The sequence below is a fragment of the Crinia signifera genome, chromosome 9 (assembly GCF_055691185.1).
Source record: "Crinia signifera chromosome 9, ASM5569118v1, whole genome shotgun sequence".
Classification (NCBI taxonomy): domain Eukaryota; kingdom Metazoa; phylum Chordata; class Amphibia; order Anura; family Myobatrachidae; genus Crinia; species Crinia signifera.
The window spans coordinates 157834360-157861231 of NC_139225.1; positions in this window are offsets into that span (position 1 = coordinate 157834360).

Below are 26872 nucleotides of genomic sequence, written 5' to 3' on the forward strand. Positions count from 1 at the left end.
AAAATAAATAAATAACAACAAAGGAATCTGCTTAAAGTCCGGGATGAGAACACGGGGAAGGAATTTCATAAAAGCTTTTATAAAGTTTCATGGTTTTAACCAACTGGTAGCTCTTTTTGAGGTTTTCTCAAACAAAGGATGACCCTCAGACCTTCTTACATCTGACATTACCTTCTAAGGAGCTGTTGGGGCCACTGAAAAGAGGTTATACAAGGGGGGCATGGAATGTAATGATACGTATTTTGATCACACACCTGCTTACTCGCTGGTCATTGAGGTCCCAAGGCCGGTGTAAGCTGTTTCAGTGCCCCAGGCGACGTGTTGCGTCTGCCGCCGCCCATCTGCTCCATGGCACTGGCCAGCTTCTCCCAACACTCACCCCCCCCTCCTCCCCGCAGCGCGGCAGTGGAAGCACTGGGCAGCTTCTCGCGCCTCTGACCCGGTCTGGACGGGGGGGTTGGAGAGAGACACAGGGGAACTCTCACCTGGCTCCACGGGGGTGCAGCGGTCGCCACTTCCATAAGGCACTACAAAGTGTCGCCCTCCAGAGGCCGGCGCCCAAGGTAAAAAAAAACAACTCAACCAAAGAGCCCATAACTGCCATTGATTGTTCAAACACATTCTGTAACATGGCAGGGTACTCTTTACTTAGATGGGCGCCAGCGATTGAAATCGCGGGCGTCGGGGGTAAAAATCGCGGTCATCGCGGGCATCGCGGGTAAATCGGGATGCCCGCGATGACCGCGATTTTCCCATAGGGAACAATGTTAAAAAGGCTGATTGACCGCGATTTTACTGTTTAATGCCTCAATGGACCCGATTTGGCCATAGGAATCAATGTTAAATGGGCCACAGAACCCAAATAGGCACAATTAACCCTTAAATGTCCCCCCCAATTTTTAACGCCACCCCACGATCCACGCCAACCCGAAGCGTGGCGAGCGCAGCGAGCCCGCGAGGGGCGGCGGTACGCGTCCTCCGACCTTTTCATGCCCTACTATCCACTAGGGCGTGGAGTGAGAATAGAATAGTGTGGCGAGCACAGCGAGCCACCGAGCCCGAAGCGTGGCGAGCGCAGCGCGCCCCGCGAGGGGACGCCGATACCTTCACAGGTAGACGCGTTCCCTCGCGGGCTTCACAGGTGTTGGCGTCGCCACGGACACCTGTGAAGCCCGCGAGGGGACGCGTCTACCTGTGAAGGTATCCGCGTCCCCTCGCGGGGCTCGCTGCGCTCGCCACGCTTCGGGCTCGGTGGCTCGCTGCGCTCGCCACACTATTATATTCTCACTCCACGCCCTAGTGGATAGTAGGGTATGAAAAGGTCGGAGGACGCGTACCGCCGCCCCTCGCGGGCTCGCTGCGCTCGCCACGCTTCGGGTTGGCGTGGATCGTGGGGTGGCGTTAAAAATTTGGGGGGACATTTAAGGGTTAATGGGCTCTGTGGCCCATTTAACATTGATTCCTATGGCCAAATCGGGTCCATTGAGCCATTTAACAGTAAAATCGGGTCCATCGCGCCTTTTAACATTGATTCCTATGGTAAATCGGGAGCATCGCGTCGCGGGCATCGCGGGTACATTTATGGCCGGCCGCGACGCGACCGACACGATTTCCAAGTTTAACATGGGTTTCAATGGGAAATCGCGGGCATCGCGTCGGTCGCGTCGCGGCCAGACATAAATGTACCCGCGATGACCGCGACGGGCGCCCAACTAAGTAAAGAGTACCCATGGCAGTTAGGAGCTGGCTGGTTGGTACTTAGTAAGCAGACCCCTAAATATGTGCATTAAATGCATTGCTCCTTTCTTACTGAGACCCTCCTGTCTGCTGGGATAATAAATGCAACCACTACTGCACTGTATATGAACTTTCCATGCACCGTCTAACATCAGCGCCTCTGGTGCCAACATTGTGACCTCCGTTCAGTCCGGTCATGTCCTAGATTTTTATGGTGCGAGCTGCACATGTTATAAATACTCTCCCGGCGAGCTGGATTATTTCATGTTATTAATACTGCTGAGGTTCTCAGGGTGACTGGTGTCACAGCAAGCGCTGACCCTGCAACCACTATTATGTAGCCCGATGTAAACACAATGGGGGATGAAGGCTTCATCCGATGTACATCTCCTGCACTCTGCATTATATCATTCACCCATCTTACATCGATTGGGTACTCGTCCTCATCGTCATCATAGAATGATACATCTGGCAGTATTATTGTCCTGTTGTCCAGTTGGATAACACTGCTGGCTCCAATCTCCGTGTGACACCCCTAGTGGTGTATGTTCATGTTGCGGTGTGGAACGTACCTGGTGGTCCTTGAGGCCTTTCATTTTATAACAGCATGCCCCCAAATCCCCAACACAATGATGACAAGAGGTCACAGTGAAGATTGGTTAAAGGGATCACTTCATCACCATAGGGACTTCAATGCACCCAATATGGAAGACAGTACAGTGTCTCACTCAACATAAACGTCGCTTTTTGCCTTTATTGCTTTATTGTAAATCAAGTACTTTGAGTAAATGTCACATGACTGAACAATTTAGCAGCATTTAGTGCTGTACGTATTGCACAATACATCTAGAATCTACTGAATCAGCTCTGAGTTTCTGAGAATACAATAATGACTAGAGATGAGCAGGTTCAGTTCCTAGAGAACCAAATCCCCCCAAATATACCTGATCCGAGGCCAGCTTGGATCAGGTTCCTAAGGGGCTGGGATACAACTATGGGGGACTACTAAGGGCTACTACTAAGGGGCTGCTGTGGGGGAAAACTATGGGTGACAATTATGGAGCACTACAAAGAGGCTGCTCTGGTGGACTACTAAGGGGGTAGTTAAAGGTTTTTTTTTTTTTTACTGCTGGGGTGCTGCTGTTTTCCAAATCAGTCCAGGGGTGGTGCTAAGTGTGCCGTATCAGTCCAGTGGTGCTGCCCAGTGTGCCATATCAGTCCAGGAGTGATGCTAAGTGTGCCATATCAGTCCAGGAGTGATGCTAAGTGTGCCGTATCAGTCCAGGGGGTGCTGCCCAGTGTGCCATATCAGTCCAGTGGTGCTGCCCGGTGTGCCATATCAGTCCAGAGGTGCTGCCCAGTGTGCCACATCAGTCCAGTGGTGTTGCCCAGTGTGCCTTATCAGTCCAATGGTGCTGCCCAGTGTGCCACATCAGTCCAGTGGTGCGTACCAGTGTGCCATATCAGTCCAGAGGTGCTGCCCAGTATGCCACATCAGTCCAGAAGTGCTGCCCAGTGTACAATATCAGTCCATTGGTGCTTCCCAGTGTGCCACATCAGTCCAGGGGTGCTTCCCAGTGTGCTGTATCAGTCCAGGGGTGCTACTAAGTGTTCTGTATCAGTCCAGATGTGCTGCTAAGTGTGCTGTATCAGTTTAGGGGTGCTGCTAAGTGTGCTTTATCAGTCCAGGGGTGCTGGTTGGAATTGAGTCCCACCACCTGTAATAGTAGGTGGAAGTTGTTTCACCTCAACCATGGCCCTGTGCAGTAATTCCAACAGGGGCACTGCTGTGTGTCGCAATGTGAATAAGGGCACTACTATGTGGTATAATATGAATCAGGGTCAATAAATGCGGTGTAATGTGAATATGATTGTGCTACTGTGTGGCATAATAAGAATTTGGGGGTACTATTGAGTGACCACCCCCTTCCTTGTGAGACCACTGGTCCTTTAAAAAGTATGGGAGGTAGGGCACAAACTCATACAGTAGTTTGCAGGTTTGCCAAAAACCCTGGCACTGGCAGTGATACCACCTAATCGGTTAAGGGATGAGGTTAGGTGGCAGGGAAAAGAGTTCCACCACCTCTCCAGCACCACTTTCAGCCCTGGTGTTAGTGAGAGCTATAACTACACTGGTTTCCATTCTCCAGGAACGCCTCTTATCAGTCCAGCGTAACTTATTTGTTAAAAGGGGATGGTTAATCATTTCTTACTGTTGCGATTTGCAGTGATAAGTAATGGGAATAAGCTGGGAAATTACACCTTTATGTGGCACGATTTGTGGGCATTAATGAAACACATTACACACAGCAGTGCTCAGGACTCTGAGTTTATGTACTGCAACAGGAACGGGGAACCTGTACATCTACTGCAGATGTCATATGCTCTAGCACACAGGTTCGCAAACTCGGTCCTCAGGACCCTACACAGTGCAAGTTTTGCAGTTATCTTCACAGACTCACAAGTGAAATAATTAGCTCCACCTGTGGATCTTTTAAAATGTGTCAGCGAGTAACAAATGTGCCTGTGCACCTGCTGAGTGACCTGGAAAACGTGAACTGTGTAGGGTCCTGGGGACTGGGTTTGAGAATCCCTGCACTAGCAGATGGTGGTTTATTGGACATACTGGGACTTAAAGTGCCACAGCAGTCAGCAAACTCATGCCTAAGCCAAAACAACCAAAACAACGTAATGCACGTACTCCCTGTCACAGAAATTCAGAGGTCCTGTCAAGGACACACGTGTCCAGAAACTTGATAAGAAGGTGAAATCTATTCATGTGTACAAATGTAAACTGTAGCAAAGATTAACTCACAAGAACCAATGAAATGCCTTGTTTATAAATCCCTATTATAGAGCTACTAACTGTCTGTATTTTCCAAGCACAGCTGCAGGATCTGTCATCCGTGGAAAGAACACGTTGCCTTGAATTGTCCTTTAGTATCAAACAACTTGGAAATCAAATTCTATTGGCTATATGCAATAGGTGTCAATAACATATCAGTGTGGGCAACTATGTATCACATTGCCATGTTCAGTACTATTTTTCTGGAAATATAGGTTCAATAACTTCGGATCCGGAGGTGGAGCTAGGGGAGGTGCTATTTAAAAAAATATATTGTTACACAGAAATATATATTTTAGATGCAAATTCGACACAGCATTCATTAATAAAATCCATTCAGACATTTAGTCATACAGTACAGTGAACATAGATACAAATGTGTTCTCATACGTCGTGGTTCACAACACACTTTTTAGGCCTCCAAGTCGCGAGTTGTAGATTGCGTTATGGCCTGAGGTATGACCCACACCATGTAATACATAGTTTAACCACTGGGTGATGAATGTTCCACGTTAAGACTACGGTGCTGAATACAACGATGTTGGAGTTGACATTGATCTGTGAGAAGCCAATCAACGTTCTTCCCTTTATAAAAGAAAACAAATCTGTCTTCTACAAAACGCAATGTTAGGCTGCCATGCAACTTCCCACTACAGATTTTGTCCTTACTTTAGTGAAAAAGTACTTGGATTGGATTCGCAGGAGCAGATGTGTTCGGCTATACATGTCATTGGTACAGATTGCTACTGTACAAACATGGAATTCATGCTAGATTTAGCATGATGGATAACTTTTACCTGGTACAGTATTTAAGGAGCTGTCTATCATTATGCTGTACTGCGCCATGAAAACAGCGCACTCTATGGGGCATGTCTCATGCTGAACAGTATATTGTACACCAATGGAGCTACTAAAATCACAGGTGTCTGTGGCCTAGTGGTTAGAGACACAGTTATACTATACACAGCAATGCAGGTTCGATCCACAGTGAGGTACAATTTTTTTTTTTAAAACATACTACTTTTTTTATCAATAAATTTATTTGGTGCTTTGCAAATTCCTTTTGCCTTCTGAACAAAAAAATAACAATGGCAGGCTGCCATGTACACGATACAGTTATTGTGATTAGATAAGTTACAAAAAACATATTTTTTTCCGCACGAGTAAATTTCCCACTACAGGTAAAAGTCCTTACTTTAGTGAAAGAGTACTTGGATTGGATTCACAGGAGATGTGTTCGGTTATACATGTCATTGGTACAGATTGCTACTGTATCAACATGCTAACCTTTACTAATGCTGGATAACTTTCACATGGTACAGTATTTAAGGAGCTGTCTACGATTACGCTGTACTGCGCTATGAAACAACGCACTCTATGGGACATGTCTCATACTGGACTGTATATTGTACACCAGTGGAGGTACTAGAATCACAGGTTTCTGTGGCTTAGTGGTTAATGACACAGTTATTCCATATGCAGCTATACCGGTTCGCCACCCACAGTGGGCTCCAATTATTTCTTTACACATTAATTTTTTTTTATACGTACAGTATTTTTATTTATTTATTACTCAACAAATTTATTTTGGTGCTTTGCAAAAGCGTTTCTCCTTTTAAACCAAGAAAAATTCACAATGGCAGGCTGCCATGTACACAATACAGTTATTGTCATTACATACCGAAAGTTACAAAGTCCAGAATATTTTTCCCCAATACAGGTACACAGTCGTTACACTAGTTAAAAAGTACCTGGATTGAATTCGCCGGAGCAGATGTGTTCAGTCATACATGTCATTGGTACAGATTGCTACTGTTGTATAAGTGTAAGTTGATGATGACAAAGTAAAGCAACAAGTGACAACAGGTGAGGAGCCTGAAATGACACAGAAACAACATCAGCATTTTGATCCAGGTGAGATCCCATCCGGGGCAACATTATAAAAATGTGGGAGGAACTTCCTGTTACGGAACGGGGACTTATAAATGACTTTCTGACAGAGATAAAAAGAATAATCAGTGTTACGTTTTGTTGTATCGCTTCTAATGATGTGGATTAAAAAAATTTACAATAAGTTAGTCAACATTTCATAGGTTGACACTATATGGTCAACAAGAATTAGGGTGACAGGGTCAAAAGGCCACATGTAAATTGTCTACACAAAAATGGTGGACATAAGGGTTTTTTTGTGCAATTTTGCATGTTAAACCATACAGTATATGAGCTAATTTAGTGGAAACATGTACCCTCGTGGACTCGCTTCACATGCCATGCGTCAGACCGAAAGTGTGTGTCGACCATGTGCGTCATCCATTTTCTTGTCAACCTTTTGTACGCGTTGATCTGTCATGACCTTTCGTACCTGTCGACCAAATGCATGTCGACCATACAGTGTCAACATATTGGCTGATGACTGTCAATTTATCACCCAGAACTCAAATGTAACGGTGCCCAGGACACGGATGTATAATACCGACATCCCAACTGCTCCAATTTGGAGGTGAGCGGGCGCCATCTGCGTCAGTACTCAGGGTATGGGTCATTAAGTCAACCAATATTAGGTCGACATGCACTGGGTCGACAACTGAAGGGGAACATGGCTTAGGTCAACACAAAAAAGTGAAAAACCCATGTCGACCTTTTGACTGTGCGACCTAGCCATTGCTGACCTATTGCTTGTGTCGCCCTATTGCATGTGTGGACTTAGGCCAGGAAAAATTGTCAACATACCTTAAGTCGATATGGTCAAAAGGTTTACACGAGCATAAGTCTGTTTGCAAAAAAAGGAATCCTTATGATAAGGGCATTGTGGTGAGGAATGAAATGATCATGAATTCAGTATCTGTAGTTATCTGGTGGTCGCTCCCTCGTTTGTAAGTCATTACCACTATCCCCCATCCCCACCCATGCTTTATCTGGGTACCACAATGATAAAGGTATCACTCCCCTTTAATGAAGGAACCAGCTGATAAACGGACCAAGCCATAATTCTAAAGAAGGTATAAACACTAAGTAAAGTCATGTGCGTTATCCTTTCAGTTTGACTGATTCAGTTTATTAATCAGACGTCTTAATATCACTGTACAGGAAGCGACGGTTAATTACAGTAAAGTGACATCTCAGTTACATAGAATGTGTTACAAAATATCTCATCACTACTGCGATCCCCATGTCATTGAGTGTGCATGTGTAATGGGCCTATACAGGGGGAGGTGTATCAAGACTTGGAGAGAGAGATAATGTAGGGAAGTAACTAAACCAATCAGCTTCTGTCATTTCAAAGACTGTGCTAGATAAATGACAGTTGGAAGAGATTAGTTGCTTTGGGTAACTCCTCAACTTTATCTCTGTCTATGAGCGGGATGTATTAATATACATCGCCGCCCTTCGCCTGCCAGCTGCCGCGATGATACCGCATATGTACTTACATATGCGGCTAGCAGCGGGTTGCGGTGACGGAGACCCCCACGATACCTGTGATGTGGTGTGCGGGGGGTCTCCGTCACATCCCAGCGGCTGGCAGTGTCCCCCTGCGTCTCCTCCTCCCCCCTGCAGCCGGATGTCCTCCCGGCTGTGACACCTGCTGGGGGAGGAGGAGATCAAAGGAGGACAGGGGGGGGGGGGGGGGGCGCTCGGACGGCGGGAGGCGATAGAAGCCCATAGAGTTTTCTTTCACCCTCCTCTAGGTGCCCACACCCCCCCCCCTCCACACTTAGGCCACACCCCGAAATTTTACTGGGGCCCGGCATTCCTCTCGGCTGCCCTGGTCTCTGCTCCCTCACTAATCACTTTTCGCCCAACTCATTCCAGAACACTTTGTTGGATCTCTCCTGCTATGAAGAAACGCGCAGTAGGTGCTTGGCGGAGGTCCGGCATATGTGTGTTTGCTAAGGACGCTACTCATTTGGAGACAAGAATTTGCAACTATCAGCAATAAAGGCACTTGTGCCGGCTCGGCCATTGATTGTTACCTCTGATCCTCTCCAGTGCCTAGTAAGCCTATAATATTAAATATTCTATTAATGCAACGTAAAGCTAACATATTGGTAATAATGATTGCAATCTGGCTGTGACTTAAGTATCTCTGACCATTATAAAATTATTACCCCTGGCTGTCTGAGATCCCAGCGTTAATATATGTATTAGTTTTCACCGCAGCGAGGGTAATACGATCTACAGAACATGAGGTATCAGTGACTGTGACCAGTGATGTATGAATGGGATCTTGTCCAATGCTTTCTAGTAAATATAATAATCCCTTCCTTCGTCTTCAGTAGAGACGTGCGCAGGCCCATGTTTTGGTTCTGAGTCGTCATCATGTTTCGATTTTGGCAAAGCCACCCTTTAGTGATTCTGTTCAGATTTATTATAGGGCTCAGTTAAAAATAAAAAATCATAGCCATTGATAAAAATCAATAAACTTCAATTAAAACAGATAAAACATGTAATTTTTCCACTCCAACCCCAAAATTCATATTTATATTCTGAACTCTGATCCGCAGGAAGATCCAAACTAGGGCCCTTATTCTGATCGGTGCGGTAATATCCGCGCGCGTTCGTGCCGCCGATGTTTTGTGTCTGCGCATGTGCAGAGGCGTCTCTGCGCATGTGCGAGCGGGGCGTACGGCCAAATCCCGCATGAAATGTGAACATTTGGAGAGGGGCGTGAAGGGCTATTTGGGCTCATTACCATATGCATACGCCCTGCGTTTCATGGGCGTTCCCATGCAAACGCTGGGCGTACGTATGGTAATGCGGCCGTGACGCACGTGTAGGGGGCGGACATATGACATTGCCGGATGTCAGCTGCCCGCCCAGATCTCTGCTTTTGCACGGAAAAATGTCCGTGTGGTCTGAGGTTGCGGGAGCTGGTGGACCACTCGGTCCTGCATTCGATGGTCTGCGACCATCGAATGATGGGGGAGGTTCCCTGAGATGGAGGAGGCGTATTCCGTGAAAAATACACGTGCGGTCCGTTCGGCCAGCTTCTTACCGCGTACGGACGGAGTTGGCGATCCGTATGGAAGGCGGGGTTTCGCACGCACGGTCCTGGCCGCATATTCGGATCCGGCCGCACCGATCAGAATAAGGGCCTAGGAATTGATTCAGATCGGATCTCTGTGGGAGATCCTGACCAGGTTTTGGTTCAGTTTGGATCCACAATATTTGCAGATTCAGATTCCTGAGGAACCAGACTGTACTAGTCTCCAGTCTTCATCGGAAATTCAGTCACCAACGGGACGTGATACCTAATGTGTTATAGCTTGTTATAATAAAGTGACATTATGGGCCCACCAAGTGTGACTAGGTGCCTTCATCAGGTGGGACCCGAACATTCCTATAGGTCTGGTCAAGAGAGTAGGAACTTTTTTTTTTTTAAATGAAGGCTTAAAAAAAAAAGAAAAAAAAAAAGTCCCCTTACATATACATGTTTCAGTTATAACAGGGTTAGCAGCCATTTGTTATATTAACTCCATCTCCACTTTTATGCGTCGCCCGTTGTGGTATATCCTTTTAAGAGCTGATATATCTGCCCCAATACGCACTATACTCTTCACTGGTATGATAAATGAAGCAATTAACCATTGTTTACACATTATGACATCAGTTGGTGACACCTGACCTCTACTATGTTCCCACTGCAACCCCACTGGTGCATGCAATAAAGATGCACTGTAACCCATAGCAACCTGGCAGGAAGCCAAATCAATAGTAAGATATCTACTTTGTTGCGACAGTGTTGCTCCTGTTTGAAAGACTAATCTAGAGTAGTGGACGTCTTTAAGTATTTCACAGAATCCTTTTGCTTTAGGGGCAGATGTAACAGGTGCAGAGAGAATTAGATTTGGGTGAGTTATTTTGTTTCTGTGCAGGGAAAATACGGACTGCTTTATTTCTACACTGCAATATACAGTAGATCTCACTTTGAAGAAAAACCCCACCCAAATCTAATTCTCTCTGCACATGTTACATTTGCCCCACCTGTAGTGCACATGGTTTTGTCCATTTGAGAAGGAATTTGCCTCAAAGAGTGAACTAGAATAAGGCCCAAAGCATACCTTTCAACTGTTACGATTTCCACGGGAACGTTTCGATATTCAGGGACGTTCCCGCGTCCCGCCCGGGGCCGCCATTGTCCCGCGGTGGGGGGGACAGTTAGGAGCCCCCCAGATTGCCGAGAATAGACGCTGTGCGCATGCGCACAGCATCTATTCAGCGCCGACGAGCGGCGAAAACGGGGGAGTGGCCGGAGTTCGCGACACCCCGTGAGGCCACGCCCCCTTTTCTCGAGGCCACGCCCCCCCTTTTTTTACCTCCCAACTTCAAAAGTTGGGAGGTATGCCAAAGTGCCAGAAAGTGCCAGAATATGAACCTAGTGATGGGCAATCGGAAGGCCTAGGACGTCATGTGACCTTACCAGCCTTCATCAGCAGCCCCAGCTCCTGTATAATATTAATCAACTTATTGATGGCATCTTGTAATTAAGCCTCCCCCTCCTACTCACCCCTCCCATGCACGCAGTGGAATGGAGCAATTGACAGCCGTTTGTGTGGCACTGTTGAGTGGCACCTTATACCCCTATCAGATCACCAGTGACCACTAGAGGCCACTCGACGGACCAAATTACTCATTTGTGTGCTAAAAGATGACCTGACAGAAAGTGAAAGCAATTTTTACAGGGACACTGATCTGCTTCCAACTTGCTGGACGTGGAGACAGGAGCTGTGAAGACAAATATTGGAGGTAGGAGCAGATAGGGACTGTGGGTGGGGTGGAGTATTTGTGGGCTAAAAACTGTCACAGCTCAAAGTGAAAGTACATTGCAAAAGCCATCATTTTCATGGGCTTTTAGCTAGTAATACTGGCATGCCGCTGTATAGTTTGTTTATAGATTGTATCTAGAGATAACCAGGTCTGAGTACAATCACTGGATTGTGGAATACTTGCATTTATTTTATTTTTTTAAAGAGCAGCACCGTTATCAAAATCTGGGTGTTTTGGTCATAGGGTAATTCATGAAAATCATTTTTTTTTGTTCAATAGCGTTTTTTTTATATATATTTTTCTAATACAATGCAAATGCCCAAGAATCACAGTTCTCTAACAATCGCTTTAAATTAAAATATCACAAAATAAATAGAATACAGCCATTAATATTTAAAAAAAATAAGAATTTTTTTTCAGAGATACATACACTTATATATACATATACACATATAAATCCATTTGTTTAGGGAGGGAAGATAGCATTTTAGAAATAAAAACAATACTTTTTTTCTTTATATATTTCACTAAATTACTCCGTTAAAGGTATATTTCTGTGTTATAGAAAGTGCTATGAGGACAGATTCCATTCATTTTATACGTATTTATAACACAAAGGAGAATGGTGACTTTGACCTTTGTGCTTTTGAGGGCATCTGGGCTACGACGAAACGTTAATGAAGAACCTGTAAATGCGTTTTAAAAAAAAAATCCATGATGACATAAGCCCGGATTTGTACATATGTAGAAAAGACACCAAGGTCCCTTTATCTGGTTTGAAATACTGTTCGATGAGTAATTTAGCTTAATTTGGCAGACATGTATTGTCCAATACACTCTTAGGAAAGTTGACAGACTTTCAACGTTCTTTGTTGACTTGGTGGCCTTCGACGTGCCCTCCCGATCTTCATCAATGGGCACTCCTGCAGAGGCAGTGTGAGTTTCGAAACGTAAGGCCAAGAAAGTGGTATAAAAGACCTTAGTGCAATAGTTTTTTAAGTATTTAGTCTTGATCCAGTGGTAAGTAAATTAAATTTCCTGAGGAAACAATGAAGACCAACGTATGCCACAGCCCCGATCTTGGAAGGGTTGATAAATCCCTCCCACAGCAGTGTCCGGAAATCCATGACCTTATTGGAAGGCAACCGGCCAGAGACAGATCCAAGAGGCAAGAGACGGGGGGTCCTGCTTTTCATCTGTAGCTTTCAAAATCACCTCAGGGTCCAAAGTCAAACAAACCAGATATTGTGGTGAAAAGGGACAATGTTCATCCTAAGCCAACAAAGTAAAAAAAAGTTTAAGTCAGGAGCACATAACCCAATACATGTTTTGCATTCAAGTGAGCTTAAAAAAATAGCCTAAAGCATTTATATATAGACATGATATTGGCGTCTTGGCCTGGATACAGCAGACATACCATGACTGTAAGAGTATCTCACTACAGTTTGCTTTTCCTAAAGGGCATCTTCAAGAAAATGAACCATGCTCTCTACACAGATACTGTACCCTCATTACATTCTCTCTTATGCAATTACATCCTACTGGTGGTCACATAAGACCACAATGTACAGGTCTGCAAAATTCCATCGGACAGCTACAGATTCTATGAAGCTCGTGGCATTTAGACTCCCCCCCCAGAGTTGACTGTTGTTGCTCTCGTGTACCATGGTGGGATTCTATCATTAATACTAATTGGCGCTGACATTACAAATATGACTTACAAGTAATTTGACATTGATAATTATCGAATGCTTGGGTTACCTTATCTAGAAGGGCATCGGCCCCTTGTGGGACAACCGTGGTCTTTGTCGCCTTGCTTTCCTGTAAGCTCCCGGGCGTGGGGGAACTGCATGGCGGGTGTTCTTTGAGCTGACCAGGGTCCGAATATTCTGTTCTTCATCCTTCCTGTCTGACCCTTCAACTACTGGAGCTACGGAAAAATACAAAAATTGGATATTGGTAAATTATTACGCAAAACATTTTTACTATTAGTTTGTGACTTCTGTGTTGAATCTTTTCATTTAGAAACTAAAATTTGTATTAGATCTGATGATCACACTCATGTCAAAGAAAGTGATGCACTACATTATACTCTACCGGAATAAATATCACCCTTTTGCTTTTCTCAAAAAACAAATGCATGATCGTTGGAGCACTTGGCGTGGGATACATTGTGAATTTGAGGCATCACGCCACTCTTTGCAAGCATAATGGAGTTTACCAACGCTGGATAAAAAAATCAGCTCTTCCGGTTTGCGACCATTGGACTTCCAAGTTTAGGACCTGGAAGTTCTCCTGTGCATGCATTGTGTCATGCACCATAGAGGGTGCTTGGAGGGAAAAAGCAACTAGACTTCTATAGGGTAACGCTTTGCCTACCACACCCAGTGTAACTACATTTTCAGAGGTTCGGCTGCATTTTTAGCATTGATACATCCGGCCTTTGGTTGCTTAAATTGGGGCTCCTGTACTCTACGCTACCCAGAATCCAGCATTAAATTGGGCTCGTATGTGTGCATGGCTGGAAACACTCTTGCCTGGCGTGACATAAAATAACTTCCGATAAATTATAGTCAAGTATTGGCCAGCAGATTTTCAGCCTCTTCCTCTAATCCTCCCATCCATCGTATTCTCTCATTCATCTCCCGACATTTATAGGAGCTGTAAGTTCTGCCATCCATTACGTTTGTAGTAAAACTTGGCGCATACATAGAATACGCATTACACTCTATCTGCCGCCTGATTACATCATCTCAGTCCCTAGTGTCAGATATAGTATCTGAGATATTTTACAAAGGGTTGAAACCAATGGCGGATCCAGTGGGGAGGGGGATGCAGCACAGTTCAAAATTCAAAAAGGGGAGCCACTCCCACTGCCAGCGAGTCAGTTTTGAATGGCAGTTGGTGGCAGTTGAATCGGCTCAGCTATTTGAATTTTGATCTGTTCTGCAGCCCCCCTCTGGAAACGCCAATGGCTGAGAGTCAATAGGTCAACACATAGAAGTCACATATAGCCAAAAAAGTCAACACAAACAAAATGTCGACATGAATAGTGTACTGAGTCAAAGAGTTAAATATGCTGAACATTTCCTGGTTCTAAAGCTTCAGGGTATTTTAATCCACTTGTAAAAAAAAATAATGTTATGGAGCACAGCGCGGAGACCACTAAAACGACATTCATTATTTTTTAATACTAAAAGTGCCTGGTGGTTCTCTGATCATAAAACTATTTTTATAACAATGGGAATAGAATGGGAAAACATTTCTTTTTTACACTGTAACATATTGATAACAGATGTAGCACCAGCACATCCGAAGCGTTCCCCGCTGATCCCTACAGCAAACTTGAGAGGCTTAGGAGCTTTCTATGGTGGTGTCGTGTCAGGGGCTGCATAACGATCCTGTCTTATGTATGCAGATTTACTAATAAATCATTGTTCAGTAATCTTGGCACGGCTCTGGGGCAGGTCGGCCCCAACAATGGATGCCGGGAACACCGCTATACTGGCCCTTCTCGCTAGGAATATGATTTGTGGATCTAAGGACATCCTGCTGAGTCCTTTTAATCTGTTGTCCTGATTAGCAAACATCAGATGATTCTCGCCGCTGACGGATATTACTGTCACTATGCAAAATCTGTGCCAGCTAGAGAAACATTGCAAACATGCAGATCATTACAATGCATTGCTGTAACCCATGGCAACCAGATATTAGATACCAGCTGTCTGTCTGCACCAGACTGAAAGATGCTATTCATTGACTGTATGGCGTATTTACAATTATCTGGTATCTCTTTAGGGAGCGGAGGCAGCCATTTTGTGGAAACTAGTGACATCACAGGTACTGGTCGCACAGGGGTGCAACTAGATATTTTTAGGCCCAATAGCAAAAGTTTGTAAGGCCTTATATGTGCCCCCCTCCCCCCCCCCCCCCCCACCCTGCACCTATGGTAGTTGCGCCCTTGGCGTCACCCCTATCTATGGCAGTGTTACCATTCCTGGCACCACAAGGTGTTGGCAGAGCTATTATGATGCAGTTCCTTGCCCATCAGCCCACACATTAGTTTACACAGCTCCAAAGGCAGATTGTAAGTACAGCAGCAGCCAGCAGATGGCGATAAGCAGAGCTATTTTATTGCATGTGATGTCGGCCCACAGTAACACCCCAGGAAAGAGGAATGAACGTGCACCTTCTCTGCATTGCGGTAATGAGACTATATTGATATTTCCCTGGTAAGTGTAAGTAGTAGAGATGGGTCGTTCGCGATCGATCCGGTTCTTTTGAACGGTTCCTCCCAAAGAACGAGGGATCCGGCGATCCCAAAATGGTGATCCGGATCAGTTTCGCTTTACATTGCATACAATACAATGCATTGCTTGAGCTCAGCACTGCCACCTTTGGCAGCTGAGATATTTTCTTCTAATTGGAGACTGAGTGAATAGAAAAACAAGCCTGCTTGTGCTGTTGCTGCTGCTGTGTCATGTGCAGATCTAGATTCTTTTTGAAGCCCTGAAGGAGGTCAACAGCAGACTCAGCAGAGGCATTGCAAGATTGCTTCACCATCTACTAGTACAGTATCACAGAAAGGTGTGTAGAAGTATGAACACACATTCTCACAGACACACAGACTTTAGTTAGGCAGTGCACATGTTTTTTTTTTTTTTACTAGATCTGAGTTTGCTGGGCTGTGTAGTACTTTTAACTTTAATTTGGAGGGGGAGGGGGCCTTCTTTTAACGTTCATTTGGAGGGGGGGGGGGGCTTGGCAATGAGCAAATTTAGTCCCCCTTGGCAACGAGCAAAATTAATACCCCTTTTACACCGCCGCAAAACCCCGGGTCTTCAGCGGGTCAGACTCCGGTCAGCGGCAGTGTAAATGGGACACGCCGTGTTCCTTTACACGGGACTTCTACCCAGGTCCTGGGAACTGGATTGTTCGTCAGACAAGCGTTGGTCAGACAGTCACTAGGTCGACATGCAGAAAGGTCGACATGGGAAGAGGTCGACATGGAACGGTCGACGTGGTTTTAGGTCGACATGGACGTTAGGGTGACATGAGGAAGGTCGAAAGGTCATAAGGTCGACATGGGGTTTTCGCTGTTTTTTGACCCGAATGTCAACACAGTTGGAAGTGAAATCGGACCCTCGCATCGCTCGCAATGCTTCGGGCACAGTGGCTCACTTCGCTTGCCACACTATTATAATCTCACTCCATGCCCTAGTGGATGGTAGGGCATGAAATACCGCCTGTCGGCACATGTCGGCTCAAAAAACAGTGAAAATCCCCATGTCGACCTTATGACCTGTCGACCTTCCTCATGTTGACCTATAACCATGTAGACCTTGTTCCATGTCGACGTAAAACCACGTCGACCTGTAACCACGCCGACTTTTTCAACACACCCTGTATGTTACCTTGTCATTTGTTTTTTATAAATAAACGTACTACTACTACTAACCACGTCGACCTTGTTCCATGTCGACCTAAAACCACGTCGACCTAAAACCATGTCGACCTAATGTCGACCTAGTTCAGTCGACCAAATGACTGTTTCCCCAGGTCCTGACCATGGTAGAACATGATATATGACCTGGGTAGAGGGCAGTCGGTGTAAATGGGTACACTGGGTCATCTGACCCGGCTCCCATTTACATCAATGGGGGACCGCAGCATCCGCAGGTTGGACAGGGGGGCACAGACAGCCTGCGCTGCTGTCTGCTATATTCACATACCTCCCAACTTCTGTCTCTATGAAATAGGGACACTCGCGCGGCGAAGCCGCGCGAGCGGCTGAAAAGGGGGCGGGGCGTATGCAAATGAGGGCGCGGCTTATGCTAATTAGCCGCGACCTCATTTTCATACGAGAATAGACGCTGTGCGCATGCGCACAGCGTCTATTCTACGAGATTGGGGGTCTCCCAACTGTCACCCCCCCGCAGCGGGACAATGCCTGCCGCGGGTGGGACAGCGGGACAGGACCCGAAAATCGGGACTGTCCCTCTAAAATCGTGACAGTTGGGAGGTATGTATTCAGCAGACAGCAGCGGAGGAGGTGAATGGATGCCGGTGTGAGGCATCCATTCACCTCCAGGTCTATGGCTGGAGGGGTGCACGGGGGCTGGGGGCAGCCCAGCAGCTTACCTTGGTGCTGGGCTGTCCCCAGCACGGCGATCAGTGGTCCCGGCGGGGATCACCGCGGGCCTGGCGCTTGGAGATGATGTCATTACATTTCTCTAAAATGTGCAATATACAGAACGCTTTAAGGAGCCGCATCCCGCTGTAAGCTCCTCTTCTCCTTCTGACACCCTCCGTGTACTCCCTGGCTAGCAGCTGTACATGTACCAGAGACATGGTATCTTCTACTCTAGTAAGCCAGTATCCCCTAAATGTATCATCGGGGAACCGCTGCAGGAATCTCCGATCCCTGCTGCGATCCCCCTTTCAGCGCCGCCGGCCGCATCCCCATAGGTTTCTATGGGGGATGCGAAGCTGCCCGATGTACCAACATTGGGCAGTCCGGCTTCGCACCCCTGGGCTACCGCCATTCTGAGATGGCGATAGCCCATTGTAGTCTATGCCTACACATCGCACTGCCCGGCTCGGATGAGAGGGCCTATTGGGGAGATATTCAAGGGGAGGGGCTACAGGCTAATTGTAGTAGTAGTACAGAGACCGGTAGCCCCACAGGAAGAGACCCTGAGATATATAAGGGGGCAAACCCAACGTATTCAATATTCAATTATCTACTGTGTTTACCACGCAGGGCTATTCAATTATTAGTCAATTTCTCCTGTGTGTAAAACCATAGATTCTGCGGGCTAATACTGTGGAGAACAATCTATGTTAAGTGCACCACCTAGGTCAGGGTTAGAGAACCTTTGGCCCCAGCTGTTGTTGGACTACACATCCCAGCATTCCCAGCAACAGTTTTATCATGGCCAAATAGCAAATTGTAGCAGGGCATGCTGGGATGTGTAGTCCAACAACAGCTGGAGGGCCAAAGGTTCCCCATCTCTGACCTACGACTTTGCTCTGTTTCTGGACTTCCCTCTTAACGAATGATTGCTATTACCTGTTCTAAACAGGTAAATGGGTAAGAAAGGTGTTTCCACACAGGTAATAACAATCAAACATTAAGAGGGAAGTCCAGAAACAGAGCATTATGTCCCTCCTGGAAAGGGTCATGTTGGGAGGTATGGTACACTAACTCAAACCATAAATAACTGTCTTTTTTACACAAAGTGAGCCGCAGAGCCGCCCAAAGGATCTAGATCTTTTCACTGACCGACCCGGGTCCGCTCAGTGAGCCGTTTTGCCCATCTCTAGAAAGTAGTGCGGCGCTCCGGTTGCCCCTCCCCCGATGCATTGTGTAGGGATTACACAATGACCACAATTGCAGACAGTTGTTAGCACAGCAGGACTTGCTTGCAGTGATTGGGATCACAACCTCATGGCACACAGCCTATTAATGTAACCCCGGTTCTTGTATACAATGGAATGCATAATCCCTCTGCATAAATTACGCCGTGCGGCGTGTTCCCTACAGATGCCTATTCTTCTCCATGGAGATCCCATTCATTACATTTTCCTCAATAGGGCGCTTGTAGCCCGTGCAGCGATAAAATAGCTTATCCGCTTCTGCAGATTCGGGGTCCCAATCTGTATTAATTTTAGAAGAATCAGTCACTTCGCCTCCAACAGAATCCAGCCCTGTGTCAACTGCGCAAAACCATGCTGCACTGCATGGGGCAGCTGTCACATGTGCGGAGAGATTTTGATTTGGGTGCGGTATATTGCTTGCCCATGCAGGGTAAATACTGACTGCTTTTGCATGTAGCCCCCACATGTTAGAAAGCTTTATTTTTACAATACAATTTAGATTTCAGTTTGAACACACTCCACCCAAAGCTAACTCTCTGCACCTTGTACATCTGCCCCCTGCAGTGCAGCATGGTTTTGCCAAGTTGTGTGCATTCTCAAAAGTTGACACACAAAAAAAAAAAACTTTCTTATGTCGACCATGTCCACGTGTACTTTTCGCTTGTGTCAAACTTTTGAGGGGCTGAGGGCATGGCCAGCAGCTCTCAGAGCCGCTGTCCATGCCCTCAGCTTCTCTGTCTCTGGGTAATAGGTGCTGTGCACATGTCTATTCACTGGGCAGAGGAGACTTCCAACTGCCACCACCGGACACTGCTGGCCCCGGACGGGACCACAGGACCATCCCATAAAAAAGGATGGTCCTGCAAAAATTGGAACAGTTGAGAGGTTTGTTTTATTCCATAGCTGGGAATACCATACAGCCCAGCTTCCCTGGAATGGGGACAACATGATGTGTGTGATCAATCACCCCTGGGATACGTTTGCAGCAACTTCTCAGTACATGGCGGGACAAAGCTGTCCATGGGTAGCATCGCTTCCTGAGATGTGAGATAAATGATAGAGACGTCTGTCTGCAATAATATAACAGCTTGGAAGCAGGCATTCCAAGCTATAACATGACAGCAAAGTAGGAAGGAGTCACAAGGGAAGCTATGGGTGATAGACAGTCTAATGATAGACAGTTATTAAGACGACAGCAAAAAGTCGACATCCATAAGATCAACAAGGACAAAATGTCATTGGCAAAAAGTTTACGCCCACAAGCTGCGCTGCCAGTAATGTATGAGCGCTTCGCTGTGCAATATTTTGTGGGCACATCCCAGGGATGGACCCAGTGAGCGTAACGATCTTGCCCTGTGCTGGGCGGTCTCCCCGCAGCCTATCATTGGGAGTTTCAGTTTTGCACAGCTGAGTCTGAATTAGGCCCATTGTCAGACTCGCGCTCTCACTGCTTCTACAGAGCCAACACCATGCTTGCAGCACTTCCCAATCCAGAGATTCCGGGACACTGGATAAAGGAAACAATCCAGCACGCAGCCCTGTAAATCACTCATTTCCCCCAATTACCACACTGACAGAGCTGCTCATTCCCAGAGCCCTCCCTGCTAAGCGATGGTGCTATGTTATTCCCTATTATAGTGACAGCGGGCGGTGGAACAGTCTGCAGATGGGATCAGTTCTTAGGGAAACGTTCCTGCAGCGCCCAGGAATCTGCAACGTTCCGGCCTATATGCAACCCGGCTCTCTGCCAGCCCCGTATTTAGATTAGGGAACTACTGGTGTTTAATTATCACTGGCGGCCTTAATTCCCTGTAACCGGCCTCAGTTATCTGGAATTGTTGCCAGAAATGTTTCCCATCCACTAAACACTAATTACTCCCTAAACTTCCCATTGACGTTCTCTGTTCTTGTTTAATTGACAGCCAGCTCCTCCGCGGGACCCAGATTCCAATCTGTATTCACTCTGTATTGTATGAATACCTTTATCTGGGATAAAGGTCACATCTCCGTTTCCCCTAGTTGTACATCATGTCATTGTATAGCTACGGTGCCACATATGGGTCACTCATTGTGTGTTGTGCTGTGTACACTCATATACTGTGCAAGTAATCACCTGATTTCCTGCGTTAGTGGGACGCTAAAAACACCAGCACTTTATCCACAATGAAAACCTATCATTCACCAATGTATATATGTAATCATCTCATTATCGTGAGAGGAGGTAGGTGGATGTGGCCACCAATGCCTCCTGTTATGTAACACTGTAACACAGTTCTGGTAAGTTCCTGAAAGTCGGGGCTGATGATGTGTTTTTTGTGCGCAATAATGATGGAAACACGCACACATCGGTCACGGCGAAATGCGTTGATCCGAGTCTAATTATGGCCACACATTTACACAGGATTTGTTAATGTTATTAGTATTCCTTATGTGTTTGCCCTTTAAATATGACTCAATGTCACTCATGTCTCCAATTCTGACTTCTCCTCCGAGAGGCAACAGCCTGGATGGCGCACGGCGGGCGCGACCGGCAGGTAGATGGGAAGATTGGTGGGCAAGGCAGTATGAGTGCATCATCATGCCCCCGTTCCCACTATACAGGCATTGTTAAGGGGGGCAGGGCTACAATAACGCAATTCATTGCGAAATGCGTCATCAAGCACATCATGGCCAAAACACTTGTGCTCTGTAAGTGGATACGGAGGGTCCAGGGGGTAATGAGAAATGCAGGAGACTTGCCCACCTTTCCAGTTCAGGAGGGTAGACAAGTATGCTTAATCTGAATGGACCTTGTGCATCATGGGGGGTGATGTGTTTCTGTGGTGCTTGGTTCCCCCCTCTCGCTCCCGTTTCTTTCCCCTGCCTTAAGCGTAGTTATCCCCATCGCATTGTGCCACAATGACAACATTTCACGCAATGCCACACAGCTGTCGCGAGAACCACCCAATGCGTTATTTATTGCATACGTGCAGTAACTGGCACCTTAAAATGTATGTACAAAGGAGCTGCGTTGTGGATATCAGTAGCTGAAAGGATGTCATTAACCATCGGTGAGCCATCAAAAAGAAGCATACGATGGTATCATTGCAATCACATTATCGATTGAAAATAGATATTCAATTGAATCAGGAACGTTGATTGGCTTTTGATGACCATCCCTACTTAAAGGCATCTTTTGAATGTTGGGGGCATAACTGTGGGGTGAGACTATTCCATCTAAAACTGGACAATCGGGAATTATGCCGTAAGAGACCATTGCGCTAATTGCTACAAGAATACAGGATGAAGGAGTTAGTATGATAATTGGCTTCTATGAATTCCATAAACGAGTTATTAATTTCTATGGCTCTAGAACTCAATGTGCAGCAGATGTCAGACTTCAAACACATCTAAACAAAGACCCTGTGAACCTCGGCTTTGTATACAGGTTTGTACATATGTGGGTTACTGGTGATTTATAGCCCAAATAGCTGTCCAATGTACCTGGCGATAAATATTCAGGGAGATCACAGCAAGCCTACAGGACAGAGGCCTTCAAAGAGATACCCAGCACCTGTCACCTTTGCCCAAATCTGATTCTTATCACTTTTCTGTTGATCCCACATTTGCTCTTAGTCCTAAAAAGGAAAAAAACAAAAAACAGCTACATTTACATAAGTTTCCGTCCTTGATCTTTCTTTTACGTCTCTTCTGAAGTTCTGGCAGCGATTCACAGGTGGGACAGATTTAGGATTAAAAGGTTTGGGATGAGATATGTGATTCACAGCTACTGACTTGTCAGCGCCCTTACTGGTATCTTTATAGGGGATTGATGCCGGGCAGGTGACAGATGTGGTACCTGGAATTCACCTTACTGCTCTCTGCATAGATCCTGAAGATGACTCAGGAAGGGGTCCTGCATTGGGACGTTTGGAATTGTAAGAATGGGATCCAGTAGTTGAACTTGGAAAAGGATCAGGATGCGACACTAGAGTACCGAAAGCCGGCATCCTCAACGGTGGCAGAGGTTCAGGCACCAGTTCGGGGCTTAGGCTTTGGGGCAAGGGGTTAGGTGCGGAGGTTAGGCTTAGATACTAGTGAGGAGGTTTAAGTTGCCTATACACGTTACAATTATTGTATACAATATCGTATCTTATCGCATCTCGGTTTTGCGATGAGATCAGATGAGATGAGATCTAGTACAAAAAGTATCTGCAGCACATACTTTTTGTACTAGATCTCATCTCAACTGATCTCATCGCAAAACCGAGATGCGATGAGATGCGATATTGTATACAATAATTGTAACGTGTATGGGCACCTTGAGGGTAAGGCTACTGCAGAGGAGGGTAAAGGCGAGGGGGGTAGGAGAAGAGGGTTAGCTTAGTGAAGAAGCCCCTATTGGTATTCTCCATATCAGGATGTTGGGATATTGTAGGTATCATGTACGAACCCCAGAGCAGCTTTACCGCCTGCAAGGTGCGTTGCTGGAATGTCCAATGAACACACGGCTGGCGCTACAGTAGTAAACAACCAATCAACTTCTATCTCTCTCTCTCTCTCTCTCTCTCTCTCTCTTTACAGCCTACTCTAGAAAAAAGAAAGTTAGAAGCTGACCAACCTCACTCCTGGGATACAGAGATGATGTAAGTGAGGTGGATGGATAGGAGAAGATGGGTCATTGCAGACAGTGATTCTCTCTGGTGATTAGGAAGGGGGGGCAGCATAGCTCAGATAATGATGATACCGTCCCCTAGTACAATGATCATACCTGGCCTGTACCACAAATACCCCAAATAGAACCCATTGAAGCCCTATGTGCTAGGAGCAGCCATACATCGCAGAGAGCTGGGATCTGTAACAATGGGCTGATTCTGCTGCAGAGAGCGCACACAATGTAACTGTATCACAGGGGATGAGGATGTGCATTGTCTCGTACAATGTGGGGTGATAATACGTTATTCAGTGCTGAGGATGAGTCTCACATATGGTACATAGAGAGCGGATTGCCACAAGTCCCTAACGCAAAGTTACCTACCCTCATTCTGCAGGAGACTCTGAAATAAGAGCAATCTCCCTCTTTCCCTGATTAGTCTAACAATCTCCCTCATGTTACCTAGCCCACATTACACTTACATCATAGTTACCTCCCCTCCTGCATTCTGCAGGAGACTCCCTGACAGAGCAGCAATCTCCCTCTCTCTCTCTCCCTCATTAGTCTAACAATCTCCCTCATGTTACCTAGCCCACATTACACTTACATCATAGTTACCTCCCCTCCTGCATTCTGCAGGAGACTCCCTGACAGAGCAGCAATCTCCCTCTCTCTCTCTCTCTCTCTCTCTCTCTCTCTCTCTCATTAGTCTAGCAATCTCCCTCATGTCACCTAGCCCACATTACACTGTTACATCATAGTTACCTCCCCCTGACATAGCAGCAATCTCCCTCTCTCCCTCTCTCCCTCATTAGTCTAGCAATCTCCCTCATGTCACCTAGCCCACATTACACTGTTACATCATAGTTACCTCCCCCTGACATAGCAGCAATCTCCCTCTCTCCCTCTCTCCCTCATTAGTCTAGCAATCTCCCTCATGTCACCTAGCCCACATTACACTGTTACATTTTTGGGGAAAAAAGGAATGAGAGATAGATACAGTTACATTGAATCATCAGCGCCATTTCCCAGCACATTACCAAGTATAGTAGCTCTTACTAACTACTTTGGGGCTCATCTACATTTCTATCTAAGTCATTTTGAAAGATTCCCCTCAGATGTAGCAGTACACAGCCACGCTTCTAGGTGCCACGTTCACAGACTCTTTTCACAATCTCTCCATATATGGAACTAGACACGCCCTTTGAGAGGAGCATGACACGCCCCCTCACTGGGGCGCTGTGCAAAATTCTACCACCAACCATAATCTCCCTGAAACTAGCAAGTACATACTTACCTAACCACATCCATGCTCCTTTCCTCCATGGCCAGTGAGCAAGCAACCAGCCTCCAAGGGGTACATTTACTAAAGCTTCTAAAAATGTAAAGAGGTGCTGCTTCCCATAGCAACCAATCAGAGTCTATGTATTTTTTGTAGGATCCAATAGAGAAATAAAAGACAGAATTTGATTGGTTGAAAAATCTGCTGCTGTACATGTACGGCACATAGGGGGAGATGTATTAAACCTTTTTGAATGTATCCCATATCAACTAATCAGCTTCTATCTGTCGTTTTTCATGTGTGCCCTATGTACAGCGCTGTCCCTGGTAGCACACGGACACCTCCTCTGATTCCTATATCCCAGCTGTACTGTGTACTGAGCATTGTGCTACTAATAGTTACCTGTGCTCTGTTTAATATCTGATCAGTTACCGTAATGTTTAGTTCTGTGTCCCCTGTATTGTTCTAATGTGTGCCCTATGTACGGCGCTGCCAACCACTTGTGGCGCCTTAACATGTAATCATTAGAATAATGATCTCCAAACTAATATAGAAGCTTTTGTGTGCTGTTGTCCAGCCTGTATGTACAGTATTATTCCTGTTACTAATGTATAATCCTGACAGGCCTTCACGTGTAGTACAATGAGTCGCCGTATACTATACAGTATCTATCCCAGGGTTCCTTCTAAAGCAAACTCTGTTTGGGATTACTGATTACACTAAGCAAACACTGGGGATCCTGTAGTCACCTTACAGTATGTGTGTGTTTTGTACGTGCACGTTACCAGGTAAAAGACTGAAGGGTACATTATCTGAAAGGTCACTGCTGGATCCCAATCGCTGTGTAACCAGGAGGCCCAGCGCCAGCGTCAGACTAGAAGGAACGGATACAGAAGACGCAGTCTGTGCAGAGGTGCATCGGAAGCCTAATTCGGATTAAAGTCATTAGCAGATAATAACATTACTCTATTGCTGAAAGGGCGGATTAATAAGCAGGGGCGTTGCTCACCATGTAACGGGCCAGTGGATTAACGCTGTGGTGTTCAATGTATCTCATGTAACTGTGTGAAAAGGATACTGGGTAGATATATGAAGCAGTGATAAGGGAGGAGAGGTGAGCCAGGGGACAATTGCCCATGCCAACCAATTAGCTGCTCTGTGTAATTTTATATTATGCAAAGGGCCGGTGCAAGTCCCCCGCCCACCCCAGGCAAATCCCCCCGTGCTGCCCGCCGCCCGCTCCCCTCTGGGAAGGGGGGGGGATTTCAGCGCGGCGCTCTGGGGGGGAGGGTGCGGACAATACTGGGGCAAAGTTGATTCACGGGCGGGATGGGGGGGGGGGAAGCTCACTGACTCACCTGCTCCCCGCTTCCTGCTTTCTATGGTACCTCTCTATGGTACCTCTCCTCGGTGGCTCAGTACCGCCCTCCAGTGGCCAGCACCCTAGGCAAATGCCTAGTCCTGCCTAGTGGTGGTGCCAGCCAGTGTTCCCTCTAAGCTGTGCGCACGTGCGCGCGCACACAACTTGACAAGCGTGCGCACAGACATTACAACAGAGCGCACAAAGCAGCAGTGGTCCCTTTTTGCAATTGTGGACTCAATTAATGTGTGTTTCACCCATTAACTACATTGTGTGCTGTGTTTTGAATGTTTAAATGTTTAATATCATTTTGAAGCACAGTTAACACAAATACTGAACGTCATTTTCCAGTTATATATAAATGACGCACAAAAAATTAAATTTCCTTCCAAAGTTGCACAGCCAAAATCTTTTGCCGCACACAGCCTTCGTAAAATTAGAGGGAACATTGGTGCCAGCCCTGATTATGCAAATGATAGATGTTACTCTAGTGCTGATTGGTTGTCATGGGCCACTTCTCCTCTGGCTCACTTCTCCTCCCTTATCACTGCTTCATACATCTACCCCAGTGTGTTTTAGTTTTGGTTACAATTTATTATCGTGTTAAGATATTGGGTCGGGCAAAATCATTCTTTAGTGTTCTGATTCAGTTTTTGGTTTGGAAAAACAAAATCCATTATAAAATAATTATTGATAAAAAGTGATAATAAAATGATTTTTTTTTTAAAAGAAGCTAAAATCATGTAATTTTCTGAGACTGCCCATGAAAGGCCACCCGTGGGAATGCCCCAATGCAGACTTGAACACAACTTTGTGTTTTGAGAGGCGTCAGTAAATATATACAGGTATATCTATATTAGGAATTGGCAA